The sequence below is a fragment of the Crinia signifera genome, chromosome 1 (assembly GCF_055691185.1).
Source record: "Crinia signifera chromosome 1, ASM5569118v1, whole genome shotgun sequence".
Classification (NCBI taxonomy): Eukaryota; Metazoa; Chordata; class Amphibia; order Anura; family Myobatrachidae; genus Crinia; species Crinia signifera.
In genome coordinates this window covers 439,788,545-439,806,136 of record NC_139217.1, presented here as the reverse complement: position 1 = coordinate 439,806,136, position 17,592 = coordinate 439,788,545, and the positions used below count along the sequence as shown (strand labels likewise).

At 52.3% G+C, this 17,592-nt stretch overlaps 23 non-coding genes and 2 pseudogenes across 23 annotated transcripts; all 25 read right to left on the bottom strand.

Moving 5' to 3' along the window:
* Positions 1-384: 384 nt before the first annotated feature.
* Positions 385-548, bottom strand: LOC146042645 (U1 spliceosomal RNA). Its single transcript, XR_014463958.1, has one exon. It is a non-coding gene; the product is annotated as a U1 spliceosomal RNA (small nuclear RNA).
* A 555-nt stretch (positions 549-1,103) lies between these two features.
* Positions 1,104-1,229, bottom strand: LOC146044971 (U1 spliceosomal RNA; annotated as a pseudogene).
* A 512-nt stretch (positions 1,230-1,741) lies between these two features.
* Positions 1,742-1,905, bottom strand: LOC146042207 (U1 spliceosomal RNA). The gene has a single exon (XR_014463795.1). It is a non-coding gene; the product is annotated as a U1 spliceosomal RNA (small nuclear RNA).
* A 534-nt stretch (positions 1,906-2,439) lies between these two features.
* Positions 2,440-2,603, bottom strand: LOC146042201 (U1 spliceosomal RNA). Its single transcript, XR_014463786.1, has one exon. It is a non-coding gene; the product is annotated as a U1 spliceosomal RNA (small nuclear RNA).
* Positions 2,604-3,137: 534 nt separating this feature from the next.
* LOC146044580 (U1 spliceosomal RNA) lies at positions 3,138-3,301 on the bottom strand. Its single transcript, XR_014465022.1, has one exon. It is a non-coding gene; the product is annotated as a U1 spliceosomal RNA (small nuclear RNA).
* A 534-nt stretch (positions 3,302-3,835) lies between these two features.
* On the bottom strand, positions 3,836-3,999 carry LOC146044613 (U1 spliceosomal RNA). The gene has a single exon (XR_014465055.1). It is a non-coding gene; the product is annotated as a U1 spliceosomal RNA (small nuclear RNA).
* Positions 4,000-4,533: 534 nt separating this feature from the next.
* On the bottom strand, positions 4,534-4,697 carry LOC146042194 (U1 spliceosomal RNA). The gene has a single exon (XR_014463782.1). It is a non-coding gene; the product is annotated as a U1 spliceosomal RNA (small nuclear RNA).
* Positions 4,698-5,231: 534 nt separating this feature from the next.
* Positions 5,232-5,368, bottom strand: LOC146044954 (U1 spliceosomal RNA; annotated as a pseudogene).
* Positions 5,369-5,902: 534 nt separating this feature from the next.
* LOC146043909 (U1 spliceosomal RNA) lies at positions 5,903-6,066 on the bottom strand. The gene has a single exon (XR_014464793.1). It is a non-coding gene; the product is annotated as a U1 spliceosomal RNA (small nuclear RNA).
* Positions 6,067-6,596: 530 nt separating this feature from the next.
* LOC146043579 (U1 spliceosomal RNA) lies at positions 6,597-6,760 on the bottom strand. The gene has a single exon (XR_014464576.1). It is a non-coding gene; the product is annotated as a U1 spliceosomal RNA (small nuclear RNA).
* Positions 6,761-7,294: 534 nt separating this feature from the next.
* LOC146042188 (U1 spliceosomal RNA) lies at positions 7,295-7,458 on the bottom strand. The gene has a single exon (XR_014463780.1). It is a non-coding gene; the product is annotated as a U1 spliceosomal RNA (small nuclear RNA).
* A 534-nt stretch (positions 7,459-7,992) lies between these two features.
* Positions 7,993-8,156, bottom strand: LOC146042181 (U1 spliceosomal RNA). Its single transcript, XR_014463777.1, has one exon. It is a non-coding gene; the product is annotated as a U1 spliceosomal RNA (small nuclear RNA).
* A 534-nt stretch (positions 8,157-8,690) lies between these two features.
* LOC146042175 (U1 spliceosomal RNA) lies at positions 8,691-8,854 on the bottom strand. Its single transcript, XR_014463775.1, has one exon. It is a non-coding gene; the product is annotated as a U1 spliceosomal RNA (small nuclear RNA).
* A 529-nt stretch (positions 8,855-9,383) lies between these two features.
* Positions 9,384-9,547, bottom strand: LOC146042810 (U1 spliceosomal RNA). The gene has a single exon (XR_014464022.1). It is a non-coding gene; the product is annotated as a U1 spliceosomal RNA (small nuclear RNA).
* Positions 9,548-10,089: 542 nt separating this feature from the next.
* On the bottom strand, positions 10,090-10,253 carry LOC146042169 (U1 spliceosomal RNA). Its single transcript, XR_014463774.1, has one exon. It is a non-coding gene; the product is annotated as a U1 spliceosomal RNA (small nuclear RNA).
* A 534-nt stretch (positions 10,254-10,787) lies between these two features.
* On the bottom strand, positions 10,788-10,951 carry LOC146042583 (U1 spliceosomal RNA). The gene has a single exon (XR_014463927.1). It is a non-coding gene; the product is annotated as a U1 spliceosomal RNA (small nuclear RNA).
* Positions 10,952-11,480: 529 nt separating this feature from the next.
* Positions 11,481-11,644, bottom strand: LOC146042807 (U1 spliceosomal RNA). Its single transcript, XR_014464021.1, has one exon. It is a non-coding gene; the product is annotated as a U1 spliceosomal RNA (small nuclear RNA).
* A 542-nt stretch (positions 11,645-12,186) lies between these two features.
* On the bottom strand, positions 12,187-12,350 carry LOC146043997 (U1 spliceosomal RNA). The gene has a single exon (XR_014464809.1). It is a non-coding gene; the product is annotated as a U1 spliceosomal RNA (small nuclear RNA).
* A 534-nt stretch (positions 12,351-12,884) lies between these two features.
* LOC146042780 (U1 spliceosomal RNA) lies at positions 12,885-13,048 on the bottom strand. Its single transcript, XR_014464014.1, has one exon. It is a non-coding gene; the product is annotated as a U1 spliceosomal RNA (small nuclear RNA).
* Positions 13,049-13,590: 542 nt separating this feature from the next.
* On the bottom strand, positions 13,591-13,754 carry LOC146042507 (U1 spliceosomal RNA). Its single transcript, XR_014463897.1, has one exon. It is a non-coding gene; the product is annotated as a U1 spliceosomal RNA (small nuclear RNA).
* Positions 13,755-14,288: 534 nt separating this feature from the next.
* LOC146043876 (U1 spliceosomal RNA) lies at positions 14,289-14,452 on the bottom strand. The gene has a single exon (XR_014464787.1). It is a non-coding gene; the product is annotated as a U1 spliceosomal RNA (small nuclear RNA).
* Positions 14,453-14,977: 525 nt separating this feature from the next.
* On the bottom strand, positions 14,978-15,141 carry LOC146043512 (U1 spliceosomal RNA). Its single transcript, XR_014464510.1, has one exon. It is a non-coding gene; the product is annotated as a U1 spliceosomal RNA (small nuclear RNA).
* Positions 15,142-15,683: 542 nt separating this feature from the next.
* LOC146043280 (U1 spliceosomal RNA) lies at positions 15,684-15,847 on the bottom strand. Its single transcript, XR_014464279.1, has one exon. It is a non-coding gene; the product is annotated as a U1 spliceosomal RNA (small nuclear RNA).
* Positions 15,848-16,389: 542 nt separating this feature from the next.
* LOC146043302 (U1 spliceosomal RNA) lies at positions 16,390-16,553 on the bottom strand. The gene has a single exon (XR_014464301.1). It is a non-coding gene; the product is annotated as a U1 spliceosomal RNA (small nuclear RNA).
* Positions 16,554-17,057: 504 nt separating this feature from the next.
* Positions 17,058-17,222, bottom strand: LOC146042832 (U1 spliceosomal RNA). Its single transcript, XR_014464031.1, has one exon. It is a non-coding gene; the product is annotated as a U1 spliceosomal RNA (small nuclear RNA).
* Between the last annotated feature and the right edge of the window lie 370 nt (positions 17,223-17,592).

Sequence of the window (17,592 nt, the reverse complement as noted above, 5' to 3'; positions counted from 1 at the left end):
TGACGCATCCCCCCAAACTATACCCACAACTAGTGCAAATCATTCCCAGAGCACACGGATTTGCATATTGTGTTGTCATTCAAGCAGTCGGCATGCAACAGCTGGAGGCCTCCTTGGCAACGCAAGTGAGTGTGGGTCCTGCAGCGACCTCTACTGGTTGTATATGCAAAGCACACTACAAGGCACAAGCAAAGTAAAAACAAGGAAGCATATGCAGCCAGCACACAGCAGTAGAGATCAGAGCAGAACACAGAGTGTAAGCTAATGGCGCAGCTTAAGGGGCGCGTGGGCAGGGCTAAGAGTGATGAAAGGATGGATGGAAGGAAGGAAAGCAAGCCTAATGGAGGTACTAGGTACAATGGGCTGACTTTTACCAGAGCTGATCAGGGGAAAGCGCGAACGCAGTCCCCCACTACCACAAATTATGCAGTCGAGTTTCCCACATTTGGGGAAATCGCAGGGGTCAACACACCCGGAGTGCAATGGATGAGCCTCGCCCTGGGAGACCCACCTTCGTGATCATGGTATCTCCCCTGCCAGGTAAGTATGTGTTGGACTAGGGCTCAGGAGGGCCGCAGCTCGGGCACACCCCCTTTGGCTGAAGGAGATTTACCTGAGGCAGCACAAGCGACTCCCACCTGGGGACAAAATACCGCAGGGAAGCCACATCTATTAACATTGAGGTGGTAAAGTGGAAAAGTGCCAATTCCTGACGCATCCCCCCAAACTATACCCACAACTAGTGCAAATTATTCCCAGAGCACACGGATTTGCATATTGTGTTGTCATTCAAGCAGTCGGCATGCAACAGCTGGAGGCCTCCTTGGCAACGCAAGTGAGTGTGGGTCCTGCAGCGACCTCTACTGGTTGTATATGCAAAGCACACTACAAGGCACAAGCAAAGTAAAAACAAGGAAGCATATGCAGCCAGCACACAGCAGTAGAGATCAGAGCAGAACACAGAGTGTAAGCTAATGGCGCAGCTTAAGGGGCGCGTGGGCAGGGCTAAGAGTGATGAAAGGATGGAAGGAAGGAAAGCAAGCCTAATGGAGGTACTAGGTACAAAGGGCTGACTTTTACCAGAGCTGATCAGGGGAAAGCGCGAACGCAGTCGAGTTTCCCGCATTTGGGGAAATCGCAGGGGTCAACACACCCGGAGTGCAATGGATGAGCCTCGCCCTGGGAGAACCACCTTCGTGATCATGGTATCTCCCCTGCCAGGTAAGTATGAGTTGGACTAGGGCTCAGGAGGGCCGCAGCTCGGGCACACCCCCTTTGGCTGAAGGAGATTTACCTGAGGCAGCACAAGCGACTCCCACCTGGGGACAAAATACCGCAGGGAGGCCACATCTATTAACATTGAGGTGGTAAAGTGCCTATTCCTGACGCATCCTTCCAAACTATACCCACAACTAGTGCAAATCATTCTCAGAGCACACGGATTTGCATATTGTGTTGTCATTCAAGCAGTCGGCATGCAACAGCTGGAGGCCTCCTTGGCAACGCAAGTGAGTGTGGGTCCTGCAGCGACCTCTACTGGTTGTATATGCAAAGCATAGTAAAAACAAGGAAGCATATGCAGCCAGCACACAGCAGTAGAGATCAGAGCAGAACACAGAGTGTAAGCTAATGGCGCAGCTTAAGGGGCGCGTGGGCAGGGCTAAGAGTGATGAAAGGATGGAAGGAAGGAAAGCCTAATGCAGGTACTAGGTACAAAGGGCTGACTTTTACCAGAGCTGATCAGGGGAAAGCGCGAACGCAGTCCCCCACTACCACAAATTATGCAGTCGAGTTTCCCGCATTTGGGGAAATCGCAGGGGTCAACACACCCGGAGTGCAATGGATGAGCCTCGCCCTGGGAGAACCACCTTCGTGATCATGGTATCTCCCCTGCCAGGTAAGTATGAGTTGGACTAGGGCTCAGGAGGGCCGCAGCTCGGGCACACCCCCTTTGGCTGAAGGAGATTTACCTGAGGCAGCACAAGCGACTCCCACCTGGGGACAAAATACCGCAAGGAGGCCACATCTATTAACATTGAGGTGGTAAAGTGCCTATTCCTGACGCATCCCCCCAAACTATACCCACAACTAGTGCAAATCATTCCCAGAGCACACGGATTTGCATATTGTGTTGTCATTCAAGCAGTCGGCATGCAACAGCTGGAGGCCTCCTTGGCAACGCAAGTGAGTGTGGGTCCTGCAGCGACCTCTACTGGTTGTATATGCAAAGCACACTACAAGGCACAAGCAAAGTAAAAACAAGGAAGCATATGCAGCCAGCACACAGCAGTAGAGATCAGAGCAGAACACAGAGTGTAAGCTAATGGCGCAGCTTAAGGGGCGCGTGGGCAGGGCTAAGAGTGATGAAAGGATGGAAGGAAGGAAAGCAAGCCTAATGGAGGTACTAGGTACAAAGGGCTGACTTTTACCAGAGCTGATCAGGGGAAAGCGCGAACGCAGTCCCCCACTACCACAAATTATGCAGTCGAGTTTCCCGCATTTGGGGAAATCGCAGGGGTCAACACACCCGGAGTGCAATGGATGAGCCTCGCCCTGGGAGAACCACCTTCGTGATCATGGTATCTCCCCTGCCAGGTAAGTATGAGTTGGACTAGGGCTCAGGAGGGCCGCAGCTCGGGCACACCCCCTTTGGCTGAAGGAGATTTACCTGAGGCAGCACAAGCGACTCCCACCTGGGGACAAAATACCGCAAGGAGGCCACATCTATTAACATTGAGGTGGTAAAGTGCCTATTCCTGACGCATCCCCCCAAACTATACCCACAACTAGTGCAAATCATTCCCAGAGCACACGGATTTGCATATTGTGTTGTCATTCAAGCAGTCGGCATGCAACAGCTGGAGGCCTCCTTGGCAACGCAAGTGAGTGTGGGTCCTGCAGCGACCTCTACTGGTTGTATATGCAAAGCACACTACAAGGCACAAGCAAAGTAAAAACAAGGAAGCATATGCAGCCAGCACACAGCAGTAGAGATCAGAGCAGAACACAGAGTGTAAGCTAATGGCGCAGCTTAAGGGGCGCGTGGGCAGGGCTAAGAGTGATGAAAGGATGGAAGGAAGGAAAGCAAGCCTAATGGAGGTACTAGGTACAAAGGGCTGACTTTTACCAGAGCTGATCAGGGAAAAGCGCGAACGCAGTCCCCCACTACCACAAATTATGCAGTCGAGTTTCCCGCATTTGGGGAAATCGCAGAGGTCCACACACCCGGAGTGCAATGGATGAGCCTCGCCCTGGGAGAACCACCTTCATGATCATGGTATCTCCCCTGCCAGGTAAGTATGAGTTGGACTAGGGCTCAGGAGGGCCGCAGCTCGGGCACACCCCCTTTGGCTGAAGGAGATTTACCTGAGGCAGCACAAGCGACTCCCACCTGGGGACAAAATACCGCAAGGAGGCCACATCTATTAACATTGAGGTGGTAAAGTGCCTATTCCTGACGCATCCCCCCAAACTATACCCACAACTAGTGCAAATCATTCCCAGAGCACACGGATTTGCATATTGTGTTGTCATTCAAGCAGTCGGCATGCAACAGCTGGAGGCCTCCTTGGCAACGCAAGTGAGTGTGGGTCCTGCAGCGACCTCTACTGGTTGTATATGCAAAGCACACTACAAGGCACAAGCAAAGTAAAAACAAGGAAGCATATGCAGCCAGCACACAGCAGTAGAGATCAGAGCAGAACACAGAGTGTAAGCTAATGGCGCAGCTTAAGGGGCGCGTGGGCAGGGCTAAGAGTGATGAAAGGATGGAAGGAAGGAAAGCAAGCCTAATGGAGGTACTAGGTACAAAGGGCTGACTTTTACCAGAGCTGATCAGGGAAAAGCGCGAACGCAGTCCCCCACTACCACAAATTATGCAGTCGAGTTTCCCGCATTTGGGGAAATCGCAGAGGTCCACACACCCGGAGTGCAATGGATGAGCCTCGCCCTGGGAGAACCACCTTCGTGATCATGGTATCTCCCCTGCCAGGTAAGTATGAGTTGGACTAGGGCTCAGGAGGGCCGCAGCTCGGGCACACCCCCTTTGGCTGAAGGAGATTTACCTGAGGCAGCACAAGCGACTCCCACCTGGGGACAAAATACCGCAAGGAGGCCACATCTATTAACATTGAGGTGGTAAAGTGCCTATTCCTGACGCATCCCCCCAAACTATACCCACAACTAGTGCAAATCATTCCCAGAGCACATGGATTTGCATATTGTGTTGTCATTCAAGCAGTCGGCATGCAACAGCTGGAGGCCTCCTTGGCAACGCAAGTGAGTGTGGGTCCTGCAGCGACCTCTACTGGTTGTATATGCAAAGCACACTACAAGGCACAAGCAAAGTAAAAACAAGGAAGCATATGCAGCCAGCACACAGCAGTAGAGATCAGAGCAGAACACAGAGTGTAAGCTAATGGCGCAGCTTAAGGGGCGCGTGGGCAGGGCTAAGAGTGATGAAAGGATGGAAGGAAGGAAAGCAAGCCTAATGGAGGTACTAGGTACAAAGGGCTGACTTTTACCAGAGCTGATCAGGGGAAAGCGCGAACGCAGTCCCCCACTACCACAAATTATGCAGTCGAGTTTCCCGCATTTGGGGAAATCGCAGGGGTCAACACACCCGGAGTGCAATGGATGAGCCTCGCCCTGGGAGAACCACCTTCGTGATCATGGTATCTCCCCTGCCAGGTAAGTATGAGTTGGACTAGGGCTCAGGAGGGCCGCAGCTCGGGCACACCCCCTTTGGCTGAAGGAGATTTACCTGAGGCAGCACAAGCGACTCCCACCTGGGGACAAAATACCGCAAGGAGGCCACATCTATTAACATTGAGGTGGTAAAGTGCCTATTCCTGACGCATCCCCCCAAACTATACCCACAACTAGTGCAAATCATTCCCAGAGCACACGGATTTGCATATTGTGTTGTCATTCAAGCAGTCGGCATGCAACAGCTGGAGGCCTCCTTGGCAACGCAAGTGAGTGTGGGTCCTGCAGCGACCTCTACTGGTTGTATATGCAAAGCACACTACAAGGCACAAGCAAAGTAAAAACAAGGAAGCATATGCAGCCAGCACACAGCAGTAGAGATCAGAGCAGAACACAGAGTGTAAGCTAATGGCGCAGCTTAAGGGGCGCGTGGGCAGGGCTAAGAGTGATGAAAGGATGGAAGGAAGGAAAGCAAGCCTAATGGAGGTACTAGGTACAAAGGGCTGACTTTTACCAGAGCTGATCAGGGAAAAGCGCGAACGCAGTCCCCCACTACCACAAATTATGCAGTCGAGTTTCCCACACCCGGAGTGCAATGGATGAGCCTCGCCCTGGGAGAACCACCTTCGTGATCATGGTATCTCCCCTGCCAGGTAAGTATGAGTTGGACTAGGGCTCAGGAGGGCCGCAGCTCGGGCACACCCCCTTTGGCTGAAGGAGATTTACCTGAGGCAGCACAAGCGACTCCCACCTGGGGACAAAATACCGCAAGGAGGCCACATCTATTAACATTGAGGTGGTAAAGTGCCTATTCCTGACGCATCCCCCCAAACTATACCCACAACTAGTGCAAATCATTCCCAGAGCACACGGATTTGCATATTGTGTTGTCATTCAAGCAGTCGGCATGCAACAGCTGGAGGCCTCCTTGGCAACGCAAGTGAGTGTGGGTCCTGCAGCGACCTCTACTGGTTGTATATGCAAAGCACACTACAAGGCACAAGCAAAGTAAAAACAAGGAAGCATATGCAGCCAGCACACAGCAGTAGAGATCAGAGCAGAACACAGAGTGTAAGCTAATGGCGCAGCTTAAGGGGCGCGTGGGCAGGGCTAAGAGTGATGAAAGGATGGAAGGAAGGAAAGCAAGCCTAATGGAGGTACTAGGTACAAAGGGCTGACTTTTACCAGAGCTGATCAGGGGAAAGCGCGAACGCAGTCCCCCACTACCACAAATTATGCAGTCGAGTTTCCCGCATTTGGGGAAATCGCATGGGTCAACACACCCGGAGTGCAATGGATGAGCCTCGCCCTGGGAGAACCACCTTCATGATCATGGTATCTCCCCTGCCAGGTAAGTATGTGTTGGACTAGGGCTCAGGAGGGCCGCAGCTCGGGCACACCCCCTTTGGCTGAAGGAGATTTACCTGAGGCAGCACAAGCGACTCCCACCTGGGGACAAAATACCGCAAGGAGGCCACATCTATTAACATTGAGGTGGTAAAGTGCCTATTCCTGACGCATCCCCCCAAACTATACCCACAACTAGTGCAAATCATTCCCAGAGCACACGGATTTGCATATTGTGTTGTCATTCAAGCAGTCGGCATGCAACAGCTGGAGGCCTCCTTGGCAACGCAAGTGAGTGTGGGTCCTGCAGCGACCTCTACTGGTTGTATATGCAAAGCACACTACAAGGCACAAGCAAAGTAAAAACAAGGAAGCATATGCAGCCAGCACACAGCAGTAGAGATCAGAGCAGAACACAGAGTGTAAGCTAATGGCGCAGCTTAAGGGGCGCGTGGGCAGGGCTAAGAGTGATGAAAGGATGGAAGGAAGGCAAGCCTAATGGAGGTACTAGGTACAAAGGGCTGACTTTTACCAGAGCTGATCAGGGAAAAGCGCGAACGCAGTCCCCCACTACCACAAATTATGCAGTCGAGTTTCCCGCATTTGGGGAAATCGCAGGGATCAACACACCCGGAGTGCAATGGATGAGCCTCGCCCTGGGAGAACCACCTTCGTGATCATGGTATCTCCCCTGCCAGGTAAGTATGAGTTGGACTAGGGCTCAGGAGGGCCGCAGCTCGGGCACACCCCCTTTGGCTGAAGGAGATTTACCTGAGGCAGCACAAGCGACTCCCACCTGGGGACAAAATACCGCAAGGAGGCCACATCTATTAACATTGAGGTGGTAAAGTGCCTATTCCTGACGCATCCCCCCAAACTATACCCACAACTAGTGCAAATCATTCCCAGAGCACACGGATTTGCATATTGTGTTGTCATTCAAGCAGTCGGCATGCAACAGCTGGAGGCCTCCTTGGCAACGCAAGTGAGTGTGGGTCCTGCAGCGACCTCTACTGGTTGTATATGCAAAGCACACTACAAGGCACAAGCAAAGTAAAAACAAGGAAGCATATGCAGCCAGCACACAGCAGTAGAGATCAGAGCAGAACACAGAGTGTAAGCTAATGGCGCAGCTTAAGGGGCGCGTGGGCAGGGCTAAGAGTGATGAAAGGATGGAAGGAAGGAAAGCAAGCCTAATGGAGGTACTAGGTACAAAGGGCTGACTTTTACCAGAGCTGATCAGGGGAAAGCGCGAACGCAGTCCCCCACTACCACAAATTATGCAGTCGAGTTTCCCGCATTTGGGGAAATCGCAGGGGTCAACACACCCGGAGTGCAATGGATGAGCCTCGCCCTGGGAGAACCACCTTCGTGATCATGGTATCTCCCCTGCCAGGTAAGTATGAGTTGGACTAGGGCTCAGGAGGGCCGCAGCTCGGGCACACCCCCTTTGGCTGAAGGAGATTTACCTGAGGCAGCACAAGCGACTCCCACCTGGGGACAAAATACCGCAAGGAGGCCACATCTATTAACATTGAGGTGGTAAAGTGCCTATTCCTGACGCATCCCCCCAAACTATACCCACAACTAGTGCAAATCATTCCCAGAGCACACGGATTTGCATATTGTGTTGTCATTCAAGCAGTCGGCATGCAACAGCTGGAGGCCTCCTTGGCAACGCAAGTGAGTGTGGGTCCTGCAGCGACCTCTACTGGTTGTATATGCAAAGCACACTACAAGGCACAAGCAAAGTAAAAACAAGGAAGCATATGCAGCCAGCACACAGCAGTAGAGATCAGAGCAGAACACAGAGTGTAAGCTAATGGCGCAGCTTAAGGGGCGCGTGGGCAGGGCTAAGAGTGATGAAAGGATGGAAGGAAGGAAAGCAAGCCTAATGGAGGTACTAGGTACAAAGGGCTGACTTTTACCAGAGCTGATCAGGGGAAAGCGCGAACGCAGTCCCCCACTACCACAAATTATGCAGTCGAGTTTCCCGCATTTGGGGAAATCGCAGGGGTCAACACACCCGGAGTGCAATGGATGAGCCTCGCCCTGGGAGAACCACCTTCGTGATCATGGTATCTCCCCTGCCAGGTAAGTATGAGTTGGACTAGGGCTCAGGAGGGCCGCAGCTCGGGCACACCCCCTTTGGCTGAAGGAGATTTACCTGAGGCAGCACAAGCGACTCCCACCTGGGGACAAAATACCGCAAGGAGGCCACATCTATTAACATTGAGGTGGTAAAGTGCCTATTCCTGACGCATCCCCCCAAACTATACCCACAACTAGTGCAAATCATTCCCAGAGCACACGGATTTGCATATTGTGTTGTCATTCAAGCAGTCGGCATGCAACAGCTGGAGGCCTCCTTGGCAACGCAAGTGAGTGTGGGTCCTGCAGCGACCTCTACTGGTTGTATATGCAAAGCACACTACAAGGCACAAGCAAAGTAAAAACAAGGAAGCATATGCAGCCAGCACACAGCAGTAGAGATCAGAGCAGAACACAGAGTGTAAGCTAATGGCGCAGCTTAAGGGGCGCGTGGGCAGGGCTAAGAGTGATGAAAGGATGGAAGGAAGGAAAGCAAGCCTAATGGAGGTACTAGGTACAAAGGGCTGACTTTTACCAGAGCTGATCAGGGGAAAGCGCGAACGCAGTCCCCCACTACCACAAATTATGCAGTCGAGTTTCCCGCATTTGGGGAAATCGCAGGGGTCAACACACCCGGAGTGCAATGGATGAGCCTCGCCCTGGGAGAACCACCTTCGTGATCATGGTATCTCCCCTGCCAGGTAAGTATGAGTTGGACTAGGGCTCAGGAGGGCCGCAGCTCGGGCACACCCCCTTTGGCTGAAGGAGATTTACCTGAGGCAGCACAAGCGACTCCCACCTGGGGACAAAATACCGCAAGGAGGCCACATCTATTAACATTGAGGTGGTAAAGTGCCTATTCCTGACGCATCCCCCCAAACTATACCCACAACTAGTGCAAATCATTCCCAGAGCACACGGATTTGCATATTGTGTTGTCATTCAAGCAGTCGGCATGCAACAGCTGGAGGCCTCCTTGGCAACGCAAGTGAGTGTGGGTCCTGCAGCGACCTCTACTGGTTGTATATGCAAAGCACACTACAAGGCACAAGCAAAGTAAAAACAAGGAAGCATATGCAGCCAGCACACAGCAGTAGAGATCAGAGCACAGAGTGTAAGCTAATGGCGCAGCTTAAGGGGCGCGTGGGCAGGGCTAAGAGTGATGAAAGGATGGAAGGAAGGAAAGCAAGCCTAATGGAGGTACTACGTACAAAGGGCTGACTTTTACCAGAGCTGATCAGGGGAAAGCGCGAACGCAGTCCCCCACTACCACAAATTATGCAGTCAAGTTTCCCGCATTTGGGGAAATCGCAGGGGTCAACACACCCGGAGTGCAATGGATGAGCCTCGCCCTGGGAGAACCACCTTCGTGATCATGGTATCTCCCCTGCCAGGTAAGTATGAGTTGGACTAGGGCTCAGGAGGGCCGCAGCTCGGGCACACCCCCTTTGGCTGAAGGAGATTTACCTGAGGCAGCACAAGCGACTCCCACCTGGGGACAAAATACCGCAGGGAAGCCACATCTATTAACATTGAGGTGGTAAAGTGGAAAAGTGCCTATTCCTGACGCATCCCCCCAAACTATACCCACAACTAGTGCAAATCATTCCCAGAGCACACGGATTTGCATATTGTGTTGTCATTCAAGCAGTCGGCATGCAACAGCTGGAGGCCTCCTTGGCAACGCAAGTGAGTGTGGGTCCTGCAGCGACCTCTACTGGTTGTATATGCAAAGCACACTACAAGGCACAAGCAAAGTAAAAACAAGGAAGCATATGCAGCCAGCACACAGCAGTAGAGATCAGAGCAGAACACAGAGTGTAAGCTAATGGCGCAGCTTAAGGGGCGCATGGGCAGGGCTAAGAGTGATGAAAGGATGGAAGGAAGGAAAGCAAGCCTAATGGAGGTACTAGGTACAAAGGGCTGACTTTTACCAGAGCTGATCAGGGGAAAGCGCGAACGCAGTCCCCCACTACCACAAATTATGCAGTCGAGTTTCCCGCATTTGGGGAAATCGCAGGGGTCAACACACCCGGAGTGCAATGGATGAGCCTCGCCCTGGGAGAACCACCTTCGTGATCATGGTATCTCCCCTGCCAGGTAAGTATGAGTTGGACTAGGGCTCAGGAGGGCCGCAGCTCGGGCACACCCCCTTTGGCTGAAGGAGATTTACCTGAGGCAGCACAAGCGACTCCCACCTGGGGACAAAATACCGCAGGGAGGCCACATCTATTAACATTGAGGTGGTAAAGTGCCTATTCCTGACGCATCCTTCCAAACTATACCCACAACTAGTGCAAATCATTCTCAGAGCACACGGATTTGCATATTGTGTTGTCATTCAAGCAGTCGGCATGCAACAGCTGGAGGCCTCCTTGGCAACGCAAGTGAGTGTGGGTCCTGCAGCGACCTCTACTGGTTGTATATGCAAAGCACACTACAAGGCACAAGCAAAGTAAAAACAAGGAAGCATATGCAGCCAGCACACAGCAGTAGAGATCAGAGCAGAACACAGAGTGTAAGCTAATGGCGCAGCTTAAGGGGCGCGTGGGCAGGGCTAAGAGTGATGAAAGGATGGAAGGAAGGAAAGCAAGCCTAATGGAGGTACTAGGTACAAAGGGCTGACTTTTACCAGAGCTGATCAGGGGAAAGCGCGAACGCAGTCCCCCACTACCACAAATTATGCAGTCGAGTTTCCCGCATTTGGGGAAATCGCAGGGATCAACACACCCGGAGTGCAATGGATGAGCCTCGCCCTGGGAGAACCACCTTCGTGATCATGGTATCTCCCCTGCCAGGTAAGTATGAGTTGGACTAGGGCTCAGGAGGGCCGCAGCTCGGGCACACCCCCTTTGGCTGAAGGAGATTTACCTGAGGCAGCACAAGCGACTCCCACCTGGGGACAAAATACCGCAAGGAGGCCACATCTATTAACATTGAGGTGGTAAAGTGCCTATTCCTGACGCATCCCCCCAAACTATACCCACAACTAGTGCAAATCATTCCCAGAGCACACGGATTTGCATATTGTGTTGTCATTCAAGCAGTCGGCATGCAACAGCTGGAGGCCTCCTTGGCAACGCAAGTGAGTGTGGGTCCTGCAGCGACCTCTACTGGTTGTATATGCAAAGCACACTACAAGGCACAAGCAAAGTAAAAACAAGGAAGCATATGCAGCCAGCACACAGCAGTAGAGATCAGAGCACAGAGTGTAAGCTAATGGCGCAGCTTAAGGGGCGCGTGGGCAGGGCTAAGAGTGATGAAAGGATGGAAGGAAGGAAAGCAAGCCTAATGGAGGTACTAGGTACAAAGGGCTGACTTTTACCAGAGCTGATCAGGGGAAAGCGCGAACGCAGTCCCCCACTACCACAAATTATGCAGTCAAGTTTCCCGCATTTGGGGAAATCGCAGGGGTCAACACACCCGGAGTGCAATGGATGAGCCTCGCCCTGGGAGAACCACCTTCGTGATCATGGTATCTCCCCTGCCAGGTAAGTATGAGTTGGACTAGGGCTCAGGAGGGCCGCAGTTCGGGCACACCCCCTTTGGCTGAAGGAGATTTACCTGAGGCAGCACAAGCGACTCCCACCTGGGGACAAAATACCGCAGGGAAGCCACATCTATTAACATTGAGGTGGTAAAGTGGAAAAGTGCCTATTCCTGACGCATCCCCCCAAACTATACCCACAACTAGTGCAAATCATTCCCAGAGCACACGGATTTGCATATTGTGTTGTCATTCAAGCAGTCGGCATGCAACAGCTGGAGGCCTCCTTGGCAACGCAAGTGAGTGTGGGTCCTGCAGCGACCTCTACTGGTTGTATATGCAAAGCACACTACAAGGCACAAGCAAAGTAAAAACAAGGAAGCATATGCAGCCAGCACACAGCAGTAGAGATCAGAGCAGAACACAGAGTGTAAGCTAATGGCGCAGCTTAAGGGGCGCATGGGCAGGGCTAAGAGTGATGAAAGGATGGAAGGAAGGAAAGCAAGCCTAATGGAGGTACTAGGTACAAAGGGCTGACTTTTACCAGAGCTGATCAGGGGAAATCGCGAACGCAGTCCCCCACTACCACAAATTATGCAGTCGAGTTTCCCGCATTTGGGGAAATCGCAGGGGTCAACACACCCGGAGTGCAATGGATGAGCCTCGCCCTGGGAGAACCACCTTCGTGATCATGGTATCTCCCCTGCCAGGTAAGTATGAGTTGGACTAGGGCTCAGGAGGGCCGCAGCTCGGGCACACCCCCTTTGGCTGAAGGAGATTTACCTGAGGCAGCACAAGCGACTCCCACCTGGGGACAAAATACCGCAGGGAGGCCACATCTATTAACATTGAGGTGGTAAAGTGCCTATTCCTGACGCATCCTTCCAAACTATACCCACAACTAGTGCAAATCATTCTCAGAGCACACGGATTTGCATATTGTGTTGTCATTCAAGCAGTCGGCATGCAACAGCTGGAGGCCTCCTTGGCAACGCAAGTGAGTGTGGGTCCTGCAGCGACCTCTACTGGTTGTATATGCAAAGCACACTACAAGGCACAAGCAAAGTAAAAACAAGGAAGCATATGCAGCCAGCACACAGCAGTAGAGATCAGAGCAGAACACAGAGTGTAAGCTAATGGCGCAGCTTAAGGGGCGCGTGGGCAGGGCTAAGAGTGATGAAAGGATGGAAGGAAGGAAAGCAAGCCTAATAGAGGTACTAGGTACAAAGGGCTGACTTTTACCAGAGCTGATCAGGGGAAAGCACGAACGCAGTCCCCCACTACCACAAATTATGCAGTCGAGTTTCCCGCATTTGGGGAAATCGCAGGGGTCAACACACCCGGAGTGCAATGGATGAGCCTCGCCCTGGGAGAACCACCTTCGTGATCATGGTATCTCCCCTGCCAGGTAAGTATGAGTTGGACTAGGGCTCAGGAGGGCCGCAGCTCGGGCACACCCCCTTTGGCTGAAGGAGATTTACCTGAGGCAGCACAAGCGACTCCCACCTGGGGACAAAATACCGCAGGGAGGCCACATCTATTAACATTGAGGTGGTAAAGTGGAAAAGTGCCTATTCCTGACGCATCCCCCCAAACTATACCCACAACTAGTGCAAATCATTCCCAGAGCACACGGATTTGCATATTGTGTTGTCATTCAAGCAGTCAGCATGCAACAGCTGGAGGCCTCCTTGGCAACGCAAGTGAGTGTGGGTCCTGCAGCGACCTCTACTGGTTGTATATGCAAAGCACACTACAAGGCACAAGCAAAGTAAAAACAAGTAAGCATATGCAGCCAGCACACAGCAGTAGAGATCAGAGCAGAACACAGAGTGTAAGCTAATGGCGCAGCTTAAGGGGCGCATGGGCAGGGCTAAGAGTGATGAAAGGATGGAAGGAAGGAAAGCAAGCCTAATGGAGGTACTAGGTACAAAGGGCTGACTTTTACCAGAGCTGATCAGGGGAAAGCGCAAACGCAGTCCCCCACTACCACAAATTATGCAGTCGAGTTTCCCGCATTTGGGGAAATCGCAGGGGTCAACACACCCGGAGTGCAATGGATGAGCCTCGCCCTGGGAGAACCACCTTCGTGATCATGGTATCTCCCCTGCCAGGTAAGTATGTGTTGGACTAGGGCTCAGGAGGGCCGCAGCTCGGGCACACCCCCTTTGGCTGAAGGAGATTTACCTGAGGCAGCACAAGCGACTCCCACCTGGGGACAAAATACCGCAAGGAGGCCACATCTATTAACATTGAGGTGGTAAAGTGCCTATTCCTGACGCATCCCCCCAAACTATACCCACAACTAGTGCAAATCATTCCCAGAGCACACGGATTTGCATATTGTGTTGTCATTCAAGCAGTCGGCATGCAACAGCTGGAGGCCTCCTTGGCAACGCAAGTGAGTGTGGGTCCTGCAGCGACCTCTACTGGTTGTATATGCAAAGCACACTACAAGGCACAAGCAAAGTAAAAACAAGGAAGCATATGCAGCCAGCACACAGCAGTAGAGATCAGAGCAGAACACAGAGTGTAAGCTAATGGCGCAGCTTAAGGGGCGCATGGGCAGGGCTAAGAGTGATGAAAGGATGGAAGGAAGGAAAGCAAGCCTAATGGAGGTACTAGGTACAAAGGGCTGACTTTTACCAGAGCTGATCAGGGGAAAGCGCGAACACAGTCCCCCACTACCACAAATTATGCAGTCAAGTTTCCCGCATTTGGGGAAATCGCAGGGGTCAACACACCCGGAGTGCAATGGATGAGCCTCGCCCTGGGAGAACCACCTTCGTGATCATGGTATCTCCCCTGCCAGGTAAGTATGAGTTGGACTAGGGCTCAGGAGGGCCGCAGCTCGGGCACACCCCCTTTGGCTGAAGGAGATTTACCTGAGGCAGCACAAGCGACTCCCACCTGGGGACAAAATACCGCAGGGAAGCCACATCTATTAACATTGAGGTGGTAAAGTGGAAAAGTGCCTATTCCTGACGCATCCCCCCAAACTATACCCACAACTAGTGCAAATCATTCCCAGAGCACACGGATTTGCATATTGTGTTGTCATTCAAGCAGTCGGCATGCAACAGCTGGAGGCCTCCTTGGCAACGCAAGTGAGTGTGGGTCCTGCAGCGACCTCTACTGGTTGTATATGCAAAGCACACTACAAGGCACAAGCAAAGTAAAAACAAGGAAGCATATGCAGCCAGCACACAGCAGTAGAGATCAGAGCAGAACACAGAGTGTAAGCTAATGGCGCAGCTTAAGGGGCGCGTGGGCAGGGCTAAGAGTGATGAAAGCAAGCCTAATGGAGGTACTAGGTACAAAGGGCTGACTTTTACCAGAGCTGATCAGGGGAAAGCGCGAACGCAGTCCCCCACTACCACAAATTATGCAGTCGAGTTTCCCGCATTTGGGGAAATCGCAGGGGTCAACACACCCGGAGTGCAATGGATGAGCCTCGCCCTGGGCAAACCACCTTCGTGATCATGGTATCTCCCCTGCCAGGTAAGTATGAGTTGGACTAGGGCTCAGGAGGGCCGCAGCTCGGGCACACCCCCTTTGGCTGAAGGAGATTTACCTGAGGCAGCACAAGCGACTCCCACCTGGGGACAAAATACCGCAGGGAAGCCACATCTATTAACATTGAGGTGGTAAAGTAGAAAAGTGCCTATTCCTGACGCATCCCCCCAAACTATACCCACAACTAGTGCAAATCATTCCCAGAGCACACGGATTTGCATATTGTGTTGTCATTCAAGCAGTCGGCATGCAACAGCTGGAGGCCTCCTTGGCAACGCAAGTGAGTGTGGGTCCTGCAGCGACCTCTACTGGTTGTATATGCAAAGCACACTACAAGGCACAAGCAAAGTAAAAACAAGGAAGCATATGCAGCCAGCACACAGCAGTAGAGATCAGAGCAGAACACAGAGTGTAAGCTAATGGCGCAGCTTAAGGGGCGCGTGGGCAGGGCTAAGAGTGATGAAAGGATGGAAGGAAGGAAAGCAAGCCTAATGGAGGTACTAGGTACAAAGGGCTGACTTTTACCAGAGCTGATCAGGGGAAAGCGCGAACGCAGTCCCCCACTACCACAAATTATGCAGTCGAGTTTGCCGCATTTGGGGAAATCACAGGGGTCAACACACCCGGAGTGCAATGGATGAGCCTCGCCCTGGGAGAACCACCTTCATGATCATGGTATCTCCCCTGCCAGGTAAGTATGAGTTGGACTAGGGCTCAGGAGGGCCGCAGCTCGGGCACACCCCCTTTGGCTGAAGGAGATTTACCTGAGGCAGCACAAGCGACTCCCACCTGGGGACAAAATACCGCAGGGAGGCCACATCTATTAACATTGAGGTGGTAAAGTGGAAAAGTGCCTATTCCTGACGCATCCCCCCAAACTATACCCACAACTAGTGCAAATCATTCCCAGAGCACACGGATTTGCATATTGTGTTGTCATTCAAGCAGTCGGCATGCAACAGCTGGAGGCCTCCTTGGCAACGCAAGTGAGTGTGGGTCCTGCAGCGACCTCTACTGGTTTTATATGCAAAGCACACTACAAGGCACAAGCAAAGTAAAAACAAGGAAGCATATGCAGCCAGCACACAGCAGTAGAGATCAGAGCAGAACACAGAGTGTAAGCTAATGGCGCAGCTTAAGGGGCGCGTGGGCAGGGCTAAGAGTGATGAAAGGATGGAAGGAAGGAAAGCAAGCCTAATGGAGGTACTAGGTACAAAGGGCTGACTTTTACCAGAGCTGATCAGGGGAAAGCGCGAACGCAGTCCCCCACTACCACAAATTATGCAGTCGAGTTTCCCACATTTGGGAAAATCGCAGGGCTCAACACACCCGGAGTGCAATGGATGCGCCTCGCCCTGGGAGAACCACCTTCGTGATCATGGTATCTCCCCTGCCAGGTAAGTATGATTTGGACTAGGGCTCAGGAGGGCCGCAGCTCGGGCACACCCCCTTTGGCTGAAGGAGATTTACCTGAGGCAGCACAAGCGACTCCCACCTGGGGACAAAATACCGCAAGGAGGCCACATCTATTAACATTGAGGTGGTAAAGTGCCTATTCCTGACGCATCCCCCCAAACTATACCCACAACTAGTGCAAATCATTCCCAGAGCACACGGATTTGCATATTGTGTTGTCTTTCAAGCAGTCGGCATGCAACAGCTGTGAGTGTGGGTCCTGCAGCGACCTCTACTGGTTGTATATGCAAAGCACACTACAAGGCACAAGCAAAGTAAAAACAAGGAAGCATATGCAGCCAGCACACAGCAGTAGAGATCAGAGCAGAACACAGAGTGTAAGCTAATGGCGCAGCTTAAGGGGCGCATGGGCAGGGCTAAGAGGGATGGAAGGAAGGAAAGCAAGCCTAATGGAGGTACTAGGTACAAAGGGCTGACTTTTACTAGAGCTGATCAGGGGAAAGCGCGAACGCAGTCCCCCACTACCACAAATTATGCAGTCGAGTTTCCCGCATTTGGGGGAAATCGCAGGGGTCAACACACCCGGAGTGCAATGGATGAGCCTCGCCCTGGGAGAACCACCTTCGTGATCATGGTATCTCCCCTGCCAGGTAAGTATGAGTTGGACTAGGGCTCAGGAGGGCCGCAGCTCGGGCACACCCCCTTTGGCTGAAGGAGATTTACCTGAGGCAGCACAAGCGACTCCCACCTGGGGACAAAATACCGCAGGGAGGCCACATCTATTAACATTGAGGTGGTAAAGTGCCTATTCCTGACGCATCCTTCCAAACTATACCCACAACTAGTGCAAATCATTCTCAGAGCACACGGATTTGCATATTGTGTTGTCATTCAAGCAGTCGGCATGCAACAGCTGGAGGCCTCCTTGGCAACGCAAGTGAGTGTGGGTCCTGCAGCGACCTCTACTGGTTGTATATGCAAAGCACACTACAAGGCACAAGCAAAGTAAAAACAAGGAAGCATATGCA